At 35.5% G+C, this 12,878-nt stretch overlaps 1 pseudogene; it reads left to right on the top strand.

Annotated features, from left to right (window-relative positions):
* Positions 1-9,756: 9,756 nt before the first annotated feature.
* On the top strand, positions 9,757-11,433 carry LOC150063197 (heat shock cognate 71 kDa protein pseudogene; annotated as a pseudogene).
* The last annotated feature ends 1,445 nt before the right edge of the window (positions 11,434-12,878 follow it).

Here is a 12,878-nt window from a genome sequence, read left to right as displayed (position 1 = left end):
AATATCACAGCCAGAGAGTTATTCATGTCAAGTGGACACTCATTTATTAAGCACATGTACACCATACTCTCTCCACCAAGTTGCTAACCACTGTCAGGTTCAATTCCAGGTCACTAAAGGATTTATCTAAGTTCTTTTCTGAATCAAAGGAGGAAATTAATTTTTATCTAAATTTTCCTTACACGATAGAAAATGTGCTGTGGTATACATTTCAAGAAAAAGGAAAGGGAGGTACAAATTACAAACAAATGTAGTTTTTGAGTTGAGTATAAAAATGTGCAAGAGAAATGAGGTGAAGCAAAGACAACTAGAAAAATGAAATTGCAACAACTCTAAACCCCAAAACATCTTTTTAGTCATTTTAGCTATCAATTTTTCTTATTAGTCTGGAGATTTACCACTGGTGACTCCACCGGTAACTCTGGTTGGAGGAGATATAGATGGTGGCCAGTGGATGCTTCTGCTCAGGCTGGACTTCAAAGCCTGATCCTTCAGATTTCAGATTCCTGAGAAATTAAGCTTGCTTAAGTGTGAGCTAATGGTGTCTTGATCTTAGTCATCTTAAATGCCAATTCACCATACATCACCAAAGAGCAGATCTGGAGTACTTATGACAAATATAAATACTTGCACTGATTTTCAGTTAGCAAATTACAATACAGAAGCACATTTGTTTATCAGTCTTGAAATAGGTCATTAACACCAAAATTTAAAGTTAAATAAATTCTTAAATTTTTGCTTTTGAAGAAAAAGGGCATCATTCCATACTTGAAAATAAAAACAAAATTAAATTTAATTAGATCATGTATATGTTAAAATAATAATGGGTTAAGAGAAAAAAGATGAAACTTCAGAAATCAATAATTGACATCTGCAAAAAATGATCTTCCCCTACTTCCTGGCTAGGTTTAGTGTATTTTTCCTTAAGTGTTCATAGAAATATTTAGCTAATAAGTTATTCAATTATGTTTGTTATGATAACACAAAGTTTATGATATATGAAATAACAACACTGTGTGCCAGGGCCTACCAGCAGCAAATTGGGGTTCCTGAAATAGGGGGCAGGGACTGGAAAAAATAGAAGAGAGACAAACACATCGGGTCCGGGAGGTCTGCAGCCCAGGTAAAAACTGCCGCCTCATTTATTCTCAACTCCAGGCTTATCTCCCTTCTTGAAACCAGGGAACTTCCAGGTGTTACATTCATATGGTAAATCTCAGGTCATTTAAACAGAATAAGGCCAGAAAACAATAAGACAATAAAGCCATTGTCTGATGCAAATCAAGGTACAGTTTGATTCCACTCTGGCTCCCAACAACTGTGTTTATAATGACAATATTTTAGGCAAAGGTGAATTAAATACTTTTGTATCTATAAGTACCAACAACATATTTGCAATATTTTTTTTCAGTATTTAAAATGAAAAAGCCTAACATACCATACATAGGAAAAGTAAACCTTAGAATAGATTGTTATAGTTGTTTCTATTTCTTCTTTTCTTATGATGCTAAGATTTTTGAGAACCAAAAGCACAGAGCACACTATGTAGTATCAAATTTAATAACAGCCTACATCTTTTTTTTATAATTATCAAAATGGTGCTCACAAAATAATAAATGGAAAATAAAAGCAGTTAGAGGATAAAATACATTGGAGTCACGACACTCAAAATAACATAAGTAACAGTCCTTCATATTTCCAATAGTAATAATCTAAATTATTTTCAAATAGAAGCTAATTATTTAGAAACTAATTATTTCAGGATATATAGTCATGATTCTTGAAAAACATATTAATTATGAGTTTGTATTGCTAATGGGGGAAGGATAACATTTTGGCCATTATGTGGTCCTGTTTGAAATGCAGGTTTTTGACAGACATGATTCCTGGAAGCCCAAAATACGGCCAGCATCCCCGACTTAGAGTAGGGAAGCAACAATAAATCCTGAAGGAAGTGTTGGGAGAATTTGTTTTATTGATATTTTTCAAAGCCTCAGATTTCTGCATTTACCACTGATCTTAATAGAAGGAACAACTAAGAATTTCAGTGTTTTATTTTTGATTTTTTATGCGAGAATAGAAGAGGAAATATGATATGGTAAGATGATCAATGTTGAGAAAATATAAAGAAAATAAGCAAACTATACTAGAGTCAAACCTAATAATGAATTCCAATAGAACATTTCTGACCATCTGACCTTTTTTTTCTTTTTTTTCTTTTTTTTTTTTTTTTTTTTTTTGCCAGTGCTGCTCTTGAGCACTGACTGTTCTTGGGTTTTTCTCAAGGTTAGAGCTTTACTACTTGAGCCACAGCACCACTTCCAGCTTTTTCTATGTATGTGGTACCAAGGAATCAACCCGGATCTTTGTGCATGCTAGGCAAGCACTCTAGCACTCTACCACTGGGCCAAACTCCTGGTTCCAACTGACTTTTAAAATGTCTTTAATATTCTTTGGTTGCTAGCAAGTTTGAAGCACTTTAGTGCAATTCAGTATCTCAAAAGAATACTGTGTCTAATATCCACACATGTTAATAAAATATTTGGCTAGTGATTACTGTTATTAATATTTCTTTTAAACAGTCAGTAATATGTGTTAATATTAGAAAAGTAGTAATGTATTTTTATCTATACATTTGCAAAGCCACATATGAGGTGATATAACATTTGCAGCACCACAGGAGATACCCGTTGCTCTCTTACTGGGCAACTGGGCAGCATCATTCACACTCAACACTTCAGATTGGGGATCATTTTTTGAGAATGGAAAGAAAGCTGGAATGCTCCAGTCCCAAATATGCAGGGCACCAGAATAATGCCACAGTAGAGCATTCCCGACCCCCCTCATGGGATGGGGCTGTAATCAAGCAACAACACATTGACATTGTACTGTGGGAATCTACCTTTAAGGAGGACATAAAATGTGTATCCATCAATTTCATATCTAGAATGAAGTTCTCATTATTTCTATGCAAATATTTTAAAATCTGAAAAATTCCTGTTTAAAAGACTTTCTCTTCCTAGCATTTTTGAATAACTGATAAACTATACCATATTCTCTTTTGGTGTGTGATAATATTTTCTTATTGTAACTTTCTCTCCACTATTATGACTGCGGATGAAGAGTTAAGGAGGTATTTGTGGGTCTGTTGGATTTTTTTATTATTGTTGTTTGTGGGGCTTGCGATCAGGGCCTAGGTTCCGTCACTGAGCTCTTTTTGCTCAAGGCTAGTACACTACTACCTTGACCCACACCTCCACTTCCAATTCTATGGTGGATAATCAGAGATAAGAATCTCATGGACTTTCTTGCCTGGGATGGCTTTGAACCTCTATCATCAGATCTCAGCTTCTTGAGTAGCTAAGATCTCAAGAGTTAGTCACCAGCACCCAGCCATGTGAAGGTCTTACTGCTTACTTCCAATATTAAACAAGTCTGCTAAAACCTATAGCACATTTGGTGACGAATTTCCTACTTGTTGAAAACAACACATACACACTCAATTATATATAAATGTATGTTTCAAAAATACATAACCATAAATACTAATATTTCACTGATAAAATAGATTATAAGCATAATATGTCATTAGTTATATCTACTTTGATTTTTATGGCTTAAATTTTCACAAAAAGTTTGAAAACTTCTGCGTAGGTGACAATATGCAATTTTAAATATATGTTGAGTAATACATATATCACAAATATATTATAAATTTCTGGAAAATGCATATTTAAGGATCACCAAATAAATACATAATTACGTAGTATACACATAGCTTTTATTGATAAGATAACTCTAATGAATAGCTGAGGAAGGATGCCATGGTGACAGGAAGAGTGAGGGGACACCAAATATTGCATAAAATGGCAGCTGCAGTGCTGGCAGCAGGGTCATATGGAGCCTGAAAATTCAAGGACTCTCACAAGTTCTTGGTACAATTCTAGCAAGCCCAGTTTCCTATTGTCCAGACCTCTGTTCCTACCTTTAGGAATTCAGGGATGCCCTATCACCTGGGTGTGAGGGTGAGGTTTCACTTCTAAGATTTCTAGAATGTTCCTCATCCACCAAGATGCCATGATGGTGCCAGTTAGACCCAGTACCCATATTTCAGTATGACAATAAAACCTCAGTGCATCATGCCCCCTTGAAGTTTTACAAATGGCCATTTATAAATTCAAAACTAAATTTAGAGAATAAGATTTACTGAAGGATAGGATTTTTAATACCTGAAAAAATTATAAATGACATTTCATAGTAAATGTTAAGATATTGCAAAGAAGCAAATTATTACTAAGAGTTTTAGTATATAATATGCAAGGCAATATGTGAAGATAGATAATTGGAAGTAAGGCTGGAGGAGAGTGTCATGATCAAACTGCATTAAGCTTTGTGCACAGGAATTTGTTACTTTACAGTAGATCCAAATCCTGTGTACAGAAAAAAAAAGACAACAACTACTGTATAGGTAAGACTTTGGGTCACAATATGGGGGGAAAAACAAGACGGGTGGGGGGCGTGGGGGGGGAGGGAAATGGGTACCAAGACATGTGAAAGGGTATCAATGTATGTGAATTAATGCACCTTCTATCTGGCAAATATCATGTAACCCTTTTACTAATTACAATAAAAAAATAAAAAAACAATATATGGCCATAATGCTTTGATTTGTAAATTATTTTTAAATTTTAATAACATATTATTTTGGACAATTGAACTTTACCGTGCTATGTCTACACTTGCATATGATATGCTTTAATGAATGCTTTGCTCTTTTTTCACACTCCCTCCCTTTTTACATATTTTAATGGTAAGGAGATAGGGCCTTATGCTTGTAAGGTAATTGTTTTATCACTTTACTCACCCCTGCCTCAGATCTTTTTCACTTTTATTTATTTTTCTAATAAGAAGTAGAGTAGTGAGTGGTTTTGCCCAGTCATGACTGTACCATGATCCTACGTAAAGATTTACATTACAGTCAGGATCACATGTGTATACCACCACCATATCCAGCTCAGACTCATTTTTTTTTTATTGGTTAGGTTGGGTTTTAAGAACATTTGCTTGAATCGGACTTGTTCAGGGGATCCTAATATCTGTCCCCACAGCTAGGATTATCAACATTAACGATAACTTCTAGGTCTTTCCTTTCCTTTAATATTCTTCCCTTCTCTTTACTTTTTTTCTTTTTCTCTTTCCTTTTACTATTTTTAATTTAATGCTTTGATTGAAGTTGTTCAAAGCATAAATTGATATCAACTGGAAAGCAAGCACTTACAGACACATATGTTAGGTTTTCTATGACCTGGCCTGGGAGATAGATTAAGAATGAACACTTACACTGCATGAATTCTGGAAATCCATTTCTATCTGTCTGTCTGTCTATCTCTGTAGGTTAGCCTGACTCCCATATACACTTATGAGAGACAAAGAAAGAATATCATAAAAAAGAAACAAGACACAAAAACAACTAAGGAAGTAGAATTTCTTTATATAAGGAAAAAAATTAAATTGTCTGGAAGTGCATAAAATGCAGGAGCAAATGAGGTAAAATGAGAAGATATGGGATGGATTCTGAAGAAGTCAACCGATACCTGCTTCTGATATAATGGCCATGTGTTCTTGATGAAGCAATGGAACCACAACTGGCATATTAAAGCTCCTCTGGACATTCAATTCCCACCTGGACCAGCAGCATAAGTCTGGAGATTATTTCTGATTTTCTTTTCCTATTGAAGCAAATCCTACTGATGGGTGACCACAAATTCATACAGTTTCTCTTTCACTTTATTACATGCCAAAATGTGGAGAGCCAATGCTCAATTCTCCAGCCTCATTTATAGACAGCTGTGACTACAAAGCTCTGCTCTGACTCTCTGAATTATAAGTGGAAATCTGCTGCAAGCACTTTTGGCAAAGTTTTTTTTTTTTAGATGAAAATAAAAGGTGCAACCAAAGAAACGTTGTCACCTACTTATATTTTTAAGGCATTAGTTTTAGCACTGTAACAGTAATTTTGGGCTCAGAGAACTTTATGACAATGCACCGAAGACTTTTGAGCTGAAATGCAGATGAAACCAGGATCTTTGAAAGCAATGAGCTGCTGAATTAACCCTTCAAACTTCTGCACTTAAACTTTAAAAGCAACTACATAGTTCTGAATAATAGACAAATCACTTCGAGTAAAAAATCTAATAAAATGATGCTAGCATAAACAATGTAAAGTCAAATTTTAGATAAATGATAATTGAAAATGTTTTCTTTATCAATTTACTATTTATCACTTTATTGTAAGTTGGCACTTAAGCTGTTCCTGAGGTTTGCTTACTGTGAACTAAATTGCAATAAGCATGTGTTTGCAAATATCTCTCTTGTACATTTACTTATATATCCCCAAGAGTAATATCACAGGATCATAAGGCAGCTCTATCTTAGATTTTGGCTTATCCTCCTCCTCCTCATGATCATCATCATCATCATTATTATTATCTTTAAGAAACAGTACAAAGAGATTTTAATTCAATGTATCACTTGCTAGTTGCAATGCATCTTGGTGAAAGCCATCCCCTTTATTTTTCTATTTGTAGTTTTCAAAGGAGAGTCCACATTGATTTACACAATGACTGCAAAACTGGAAATCTTTTAAAGTAAATAGATATTTCTGAGAGACAATATCAAAAGCATGAAACAGATGAACTAATATTTGTGATCTATTCATGTATTTTGTAAAGAGACTCATTCTGAAAGGGAAGTTGAAAATATGTACTTAATGAAAGAGTTTCTATCAAGAGCATATGTAAACTGTTTCAAAATTTATTTAAAAATTTCACAATGGATGTAAGTCTGGAATGGTTTTCTCACAAAATAAGGTCTACAAGTTGCAGTTATGTCAGGAAGGGATGCTAAACATAAGACAAGAACCTGAAATTAAAACTTTGAAGAGATCACATTTAACATTGAGTGTAAATGCAAAATAAATTAAACCTTCTGACAATACCAAAGATTGTCTGGGATTTGAGGTATTTGAACTGTACTACATCATGAAACAGTGACTTTGACATTCAATCTTTCTTGTGTTTAAATTTAAATTTAAGTGTTTTGATGTTCACCAAAGAGAAATAAAAGCATATTTCTACCAATGACCTTTACAAAGCATCACAATGTCTATTGCATATCTTCGAACTGAAATAAGCAAAATGCACATAAACTTGTAAGTGTATGAACAAAAAGGAATAATTTCTGATATTTGCCACAGCATGCATTAGTCAAACTGTAAGTCAGAAAAGTAGAGAGATTAAAAAACTCCATATTACATTACCTCTTTTATATGCTAGCCTAAGATGAATAAACATAAGCAGCTTAGTGATTATCTGAGATCAGAGTACGAAATCACTTTCTAGAAAAATTAAAAATGTAAATGTCTTGATTGTGGTGAAAATGTAAGGATACATTTTTCAGTTATGATACAAAAATATATAAACAGATTGTGAATATGATAACTTTGTGAGTTATAGATCAAAATTTTACTCAGATAAATATAAACTTATTTATCCTTTGGCAACATAGTTTGCCTCAGCTTTACATGGAGTGAATGAGCAAATCAGAAATTAGATTTTTAGATGGTAGACCAGATATATGTGTTTTCTAGCTAAGATATGTGGGAGACTTGTGATGAAATATATAACAGCTCAAAGGGAAATATAATGAAATAATGATTTGCTCTATTGAACTTCTGAAGTTGTAGAATCACATTCTGTAAACATTTTGGATATGTATTTTCTTTCATAATTTACATTTTTTGTAAATGTGATGTACAGACGCATTACATTTTATGTTAGCTAATGAATGCATTAATTTTGAAATGTTACCCCTTGCCTTATTTTTACTCTCCCCCTACAATAAAGCCCCCACAACCTTGTAAAGTTCATTCCTGACATGGCCTCTAGTAACACTGCTACATTGATTCACCCATTGTCTCACTGTTTCTGTGATTGTCCTTCCCTTCCCTAAATTAGATAAACTTATACACAAAATTAAGGGTACAGAAATAAAAAATAATGACAATAGGAAATAAAGTAAAGGAGAAAAAGGAAAAGATATAACTGCAAACTACAAAAAATCCCATTTCCATTTCTTTTAGTTTATTTTAATAAGCATAATTTATATGGTCATATGCACATCACCCTCCCTTGTGATAGTAGGAACATCAAAGTTCCTTGGCACTGATTGAAACCTCCTAAATAAGGATCCAGAAACATGCCAAATCCAAGAGAGACTGGATCCAAGAGAGGAACTGCATCAAATTGAAGAGTTTCTGTATTGCAAAGGACATAGCTAGCAAGGTAAATAGAAGATCACATAGAAAATCTTCATTATCCATACATTGGAAAGTGATTCATACCTAAAGTATCCTTAGAGCTCAAAAAATTAAACCCACCCCAAACAAATCTTCTAAGAAGCAGCTACTTCATTAATAAGTGGACTACAGATTAAAGAGATATATCTGAAGGAAAAAAAGAATAGCCAATAGACAAATAAAGAAATGTGCAATATCTCTGGCCATAAAAGAAATGTAAATCAAAACAATATTGAGATTCCACCTCACTCCAATTAGAATAGTCATGATCAAGAAAAATGATAATAAAACTAATAATAACAGATGCTTGTGGGAATGTGGCCAGATAGGAATGCTTCTAAAGTTTTTGTGGGAGTGTAAACTTGTTCAACCACTCTGGAAAACTCCTGGGCATTTATTCAAATGTACAGAAACAAGGGCATACCAAAGCTGCTCAAACAAACATGTTAATTGCAGTGTTATTTTCCATAGCTAAGATATAAAACCAACTCAGAAGATGAACAGGTTATGAAAATGTGGTAATTATTCACAATGGAATTCTATGCTGCCATCTGAAAGAATAACATTGCCCCATTAATAAGGAAATGGAAAGACTTGGAAGAAAAAAGTCATATTAAGTGAAGTCAACCCCCCAAAAAACCTGACTCCATGGTTTCCATCATTTGTAATCATATACACTAGGATTTTCCTAGCAGGGGATCACAATACCTCAAATGGCCATATAGGATGAGGCTAAGCGAAATGATGTGAAAACCAGAGGTTTATGTTTGTGTTTATCTTTGTTGTTTTTAATGTATTATGTGAAGTTTTTTTCTTATGCTTTTTTCCATTATGGTTTATATCCTATTGATATACCTGACTTTAGTACCGATGTATTATATATACATTTATTTGTTTATTTTAATCAGGGAAGGGAAGGGGGAAAACAAGATGATGAGACAAAGGACAAAGGTTGAACCAATGTAGTAGCAATAATAAGATGATACATTGGAAATGAAATTTACAACTTTGGAGGAGATGGGGGAGGGAAAGTGGGAGAAAAACATGGGAAGGTTTAACGATGTTCAAGAGGTAATGTACCCTCATTGAACGCGGTGGCAGCTCTCCGGGTGCTTGCGCTCTCTTCACCATTAGAACCCGGTCTACACATTCGCAACCATATCGAAGGGACCTGCAGTTGACATTGATCTTGGCATTACCTACTCTTGTGTGGGTATCTTCCAGTATGGGAAAGTGGAGATAATTGCCAACGATCAGGGCAACCAGACCACGCCAAGCTACGTTGCCTTCATAGACACTGAACGTTTGATCAGTGATGCTACAAAGAACCAGGGGGCCATGAACCCCAACAACACTGTTTCGATGCCAAGAGACTGATTGGACGTAGGTTTGATGATGCTGTCGCCCAGGCTGACATGAAGCTCTAGTGGTAAACGATGCAGGCAGACCCAAGGTCCAAGTTGAGTACAAAGGCGAGATAAAACATTTCTTCCCAGAGAAGGTTTCCTCCATGGTTCTCACAAAGATGAAGGAAATCGCAAAAGTCTATCTTGGGAAGACTGTTACCAGTGCTGTGGTCACTGTGCCTGCATACTTTAATGATTTTCAGTGCCAGGCAACCAAAGATGCTGGAACCATGGCTGGTCTGAATGTACTAAGAATTATCAACGAACCAACTGCTGCTGCTATTGCTTATGGTTCAGATAAAAAGGTTGGAGCTGAAAGAAATGCATTGATCTTTGACTTGGGAAGTGGTACTTTTGATGTATCAATCTTCACTATCAAGGATGGGATCTTCGAGATCAAGTCTACAGCAGGAGACACTCACCTGGGTGGAGAAGATTTTGACAACCGGATGGTCAACCATTTCATTGCCGAATTCAAACACAAGCATAAGAAGGACATCAGTGAGAACAAAAGAGCTGTTCGGCGTCTATGCACTGCTTGTGAGCGAGCTAAGCGTACCCTCCCCTCCGGCACACAGGCCACTATCAAGATTGAATCCCTCTATGAAGGCATTTACTTCTACACTCCTATCACCCGGGCTCGATTTGTGGAGCTGAATGTGACCTGTTCCGTGGCACTCTGGATCCTGTGGAAAAAATCCCTTCGTGATGCCAAACTAGACAAGTCACCGATCCATGACATTGTCCTGGTTGGTGATTCCACTCGTATTCCCAAGACCCAGAAGCTTCTACAAGATTTTTTCAACGGGAAAGAGCTGAGTAAGAGCATTAACCCAGATGAAGCTGTTGCTTATGGTGCAGCTGTTCAGGCAGCCTTTCTATCTGGAGACAAGTCTGAAAATGTTCAGGATTTGATACTCTTGGATGTCACCCCTCTGTCCCTGGGTATTGAAACTGCTGCCAGAGTCATGACTGTCCTCATCAAGAGCAATACAACCATTCCTACCAAACAGACTCAGATCTTCACCACCTACTCTGACAACCAGCCTGGTGTGCTCATTCAGGTATGTGAAGGAGAGCATGCCATGACCAGGGACAACAACCTGCTTGGAAAGTTTGAGCTCACAGGTATCACCCTGCTCCACGTGGTGGTCCTCAGATCGAGGTCACTTTTGATATTGATGTCAATGGTATCCTCAATGCATCTGCTGTGGACAAGAGCCCCGGAAAGGAGAACAAAATCACAATCACCAACGACAAGGGTTGTCTTAGCAAAGAAGACATTGAACGCATGATTCAGGAAGCTGAGAAATACAAAACTGAAGATGAGAAACAGAGGGACAGGGTAACATCTAAGAATCCTATGCATTCAACATGAAGGCAACTGTTGAAGATGAGAAACTTCAGGGCAAGATCAATGATGAATACAAACAGAAGATCTTTGACACGTGCAATGAGATCATCAATTGGCTGGATAAGAATCAGACTGCAGAAAAGGAAGAATTTGAACATCAGCAGAAAGAGCTGGAGAAAGTGTGTAACCCCATCATCACCAAGCTGTACCAGAGTGCAGGAGGCATGCCTGGAGGAATGCCAGGAGGCTTCCCTGGTGGAGGAGCTCCTCCCTAAGGCAGCGCTTCCTTTGGGTCCATCATCGAGGAGATGGATTAAGGCAACCCAAATTTACATGTAGCATTGTTCCACACAATAAAACATTCAAAAAACCCAAATTTAGCAACTTCTATAGCTGTTTTAGAAGGTTGAGCTGCTGTAGTAAATTACTGGGCATTCTCAATACTTGAATATGGAACATGTACACAGGGAAAATATTAACATTGCACTTTATAAAGCACTGTATTGTAAATGGAAAATGTCTTAAATAAGTATATTTAAAATTGGCAAAAAAGAAATAATGTACCCACTATCTTGCAAATATAATTGTAACTCCTCCATAGACTACTATGAGAATCAAACAAGAGGCTTCTCTTTGTGCTTGTTGTTCTTAATGTACTATATGAAGCTATTTCTTTTCAATTTTTTCCACTTATGGTTAATCTCATGTGGTTACTTATCTGACTTTGTTATCTGGTACATTGTATATATGTTTATTTGAAATAGGGAAGAGAAAGGGGAAAACAAGATGATTGGGAGAGAGTGGGAGAAGGAAAGGGAGGCAAAAACAAGTTTCAAGAATTAATGTACCCATAACCTAATGAATGTAACTATAACCCCTCCATGCAATGTCCAGACAATAAAATTAAATAAATTTTAAAAAGAAACATAGGCAAGTGTATTTTTAACTTTTATTCAGTTACTTTTTAGCAATAATCCAGGAATGTCAAATTCATGCCCCATTGAACTCATATTCCTTTCTTCTCTGTCTAATTTGTAATCTCTTAAAGTGAAATAGTTACCACAGGGAGGAAAAAACAGCTGGAAGTTTTCTAGAAGGTGAAATAGAAGTATTTTGACAAGGATACCGTGAATTAACTCTGTTACCTAACTAGAGACAGCAGAAGTAGCTGACACCATGGAGATAAATATTCTGATTGAAAGAGAAAATATCTTAGAGATGGGAAAGGTGAAGGGTGAAATTCCATACTATTTGACTGTTGGCCACACAATACTATATTGTTTATATTTTAGTTCAAGATCTGAGGAATAACCCTTATCTTTTTGCCAGGAAAAATAATTAATAGCAATGAAATGATTGTGCTAATATACATTAAATTGATGAATTTGGAAAGGGCAGAATTTTAATTTTTAACAGGCAAGAGAAGATAATGGCTTGGAATTTTCTAACTGTCAATATTTTAGAAAATATATCTTCTTAAAATTTGTATGAAGATATCTCACTTCTTTAATATTAATTCTTTGTACTTATTATTTCCCAACCCCATAACATGTAAATTTTTAAAGAAGGAATTTTAGATGTCACATGTATAATATATCACGCAGACCTTGAAATCATAGGCATAAATTTCTGAAAGTAGTTAATTCATGATAATATTTACCAGATAAGTACTTCTATGTTAATCCTTATGTATATGCTTTGATGAAACACATATTTGCATACCTTTGAATCTGGACTTCAGTCTATCCATAAGTATGCTTTT

This window comes from Megascapheus bottae, chromosome 5 (assembly GCF_031878675.1).
Source record: "Megascapheus bottae isolate mThoBot1 chromosome 5, mThoBot2.hap1, whole genome shotgun sequence".
In the NCBI taxonomy this organism is placed as follows: Eukaryota; Metazoa; Chordata; class Mammalia; order Rodentia; family Geomyidae; genus Megascapheus; species Megascapheus bottae.
The sequence above is the reverse complement of the archived record's forward strand: the minus strand, read 5'-3'. Positions and strand labels throughout refer to the sequence as shown.